Source organism: Chelonia mydas, chromosome 1 (genome assembly GCF_015237465.2).
Source record: "Chelonia mydas isolate rCheMyd1 chromosome 1, rCheMyd1.pri.v2, whole genome shotgun sequence".
In the NCBI taxonomy this organism is placed as follows: Eukaryota; Metazoa; Chordata; order Testudines; family Cheloniidae; genus Chelonia; species Chelonia mydas.
Window position 1 is genome coordinate 15,029,923 of NC_057849.1, and position 2,923 is coordinate 15,032,845.

Genomic DNA, 2,923 nt, shown 5'->3' on the forward strand with positions numbered 1-2,923 from the left:
CTGGCTCCTCGTCAGGTGATTACAAAAGAATCTCAGCTTCCATTTTTAAATCGTTTCTAGCCTTTTTGGCTGCAGAGAAAAGATTGCAAACTTTAACCCTAAAGGTTCAAAGCTCAGAGGACAAATGAAAAGAACCCAAATGTATCACTTTCTAAAATCTCATGATTTTAAGCCAAATCTCGTGGTTTTTTGGGATCTGACTCTTGATTTTTTGAATGCTTGGGGTTGTCAATTCTATTGATCTTAAAGACATTTATGGAAACTGAAAAGGCGTGCAAGTAACCCATGGTGTAACTCTACCTCGCGCTAGCCTGCTGCACACCAATTGTCTGCATGGACCTGCTGCCGTGCACTAAAATTCTGCTTGTGTGCTTTGATCTACTCTGCTTTCATGTTAAGGAAGTTTCAGTGCATGACAGCAGGGTCCACATGGACAGTGAGTGTGCAGTAGGCAAGTGTGAGATAGATTTATACTCCAGCTTGCTATGCATTCACTGTTTGTCTAGATTAGCCCTCAGAATCATGATTCCAATCGTACAGGCTTTGGAAGGAGAGGAAGATTATTCTTTCCAGGGTCCACTACCTTGCATGTCAACAATGAATTTCATCTGCCGTCACAATGTCTATTCACCAAGCTTGTTAGATCCCTCTGGAGTTCTTCACAGTCTCCTCCAGACTTGACTATGCTAAATATTTGAGTGCCAACTATTCTGTAGATTTTGCCACATCATTGCTCATGCTCTTTTCCAGGTCATAATAGATTAAACAACATCATCCCTATGGAATCTTGTGGCACTTTATTGATAACCTATGGCCAGGTTGAAATTTGATAATTTATTCTTACTCTTTGCTTTCTGTCACTTAGCACATTTATAATCCATGACAATACTTTATCTCTCACCTTATGACTACTCAGTTTCTATTATATTCCATTCTATTCTTATACTGTGCTCATCATCATAGTATTTGACAATCATAGCCTCTTATGATGAAATTTGTAAAAAGCCTAATTAACTTGTATCAACTGGTTCTTGTTTATCCACTATTTTGTTGACATGCTCAAAGAATTATAATAGATTTGTGAGGCACAGTATTCTCTGGAAAAGCAAAGCAATTTATCTGTTACTAAAGGGAGGCTATGGTCTGAAATTTGCAGGTACAGTTGATATATAGATAGGCGCAACATTTGATGCCCTCCACTCTTGTGGTTTAGGAGCTGATTTTAAAAAGAGATTGCATATTTTTGCTAGCTAGTTCCTTCAGAAACCATGGATAAATATTGTGGTTCTGGTGACTTGTTGCTGTTTAACTTATCAGGTACATGAGTAGCTATCTCTTATCATGCTAGGTAGTAACTGGCAATGGCTCAGTCCAGCGTCTACTGTTTATACCTGAACAGTACCTTCCTTTGAGGAAGACTTGGGAAGCTTGATAACAGCAAAGATAAGGTTTATTCCCCTCTGTGATAAATATAAAGGGAAGGGTAAACACCTTTACATCCCTCCTGGCCAGAGGAAAAACCCTTTCACCTGTAAAGGGTTAAGAAGCTAAGATAACCTCGCTGGCACCTGACCAAAATGACCAATGAGGAGACAAGATACTTTCAAAGCTGCGGGGTGGGGGGGGAACAAAGGGTTCTCTCTGTCTGTGTGATGCTTTTGTTGAGACCAGAGCAGGAATGCAGGTCAGAACTCCTGTAAAAAGTTAATAAGCAATCGAGTTAGATATGCGTTAGATTCTGTTTTGTTTAAATGGCTGATAAAATAAGTTGCGCTGAATGGAATGGATATTCCTGTTTTTGTGTCTTTTGGTAACTTAAGGTTTTGCCTAGAGGGATGCTCTATGTTTTGAATCTGATTACCCTGTAAGGTATTTACCATCCTGATTTTACAGAGGTGATTCTTTTACTTTTTCTTCAATTAAAATTCTTCTTTTAAGAACCTGATTGCTTTTTCCTTGTTCTTAAGATCCAAGGGTTTGGGTCTGTGTTCACCTATGCAAATTGGTGAGGATTTTTATCAAGCCTTCCCCAGGAAAGGGGGTGTAGGGTTTGGGAGGATTTTGGGGGGAAAGACATTTCCAAGTGGGCACTTCCCCTATTCTTTGTGTAACACTTTGGTGGTGGCAGCTTTTAACCTAAGCTGGTAAGAATAAGTTTAGGGGGTCTTTCATGCAGGTCCCCACATCTGTACCCTAGAGTTCAGAGTGGGGAAGAAACCTTGACACCCTCTTTCACAGAGCTCACATTCTTCCTTTCTTTCTCCTCTTTCTCCTCCTCCTACCCCAGTGCATCCTGGGAACTGTAATTCCTCAACTCAAAGTGATAGGAACTGCCAAGGAACAAACTTACAAACACAAACTGGGGTAGTTCTCTGGCCCTCGCTAGATTCAACAGAACCCTTGTATATGCTTCTGTATATATAACTGAAAAGAAAGGAAGTGATGGATGCACAGCTGGGGACAGAATTTGGCCCTAAACATGTATCAGAACGAGGGAGATTGTAATTTCACTAGTACCATCAAAGAATGACAGTATCTGATTCTAGAGGTGAAAGTAAGCCGGTTCGGTCCAGTCCGGCATACCGGCAGACAGGACCGGCTTCCCCAGGCCGGCGATTTAAAGGGCCCAGGGCTCTCAGCAGCCGCCAGAGCCCCGGACCCTTTAAATTGCTGCCCGAGCCCTGCTACCGGAGCCCTGGGGTAGCGGCAGCAGGGCTCCAGCGGTGATTTAAAGGGCCCTGGGCTTCCAGGCACTGTTACCGCAGCAGAGCCCCGGTCCCTTTAAATCTCCGCCTGAGCCCTGGCTGGTAGCTCTGGGGGTGATTTAAAGGGCCCGGGGTTCCCAGCCGCTGCTCCCGCAGCTGGAGCCCCGAGGCCTTTAAATCTTGATTTAAAGGGCCTGGGTATTTAAAGGCCCCGCCTC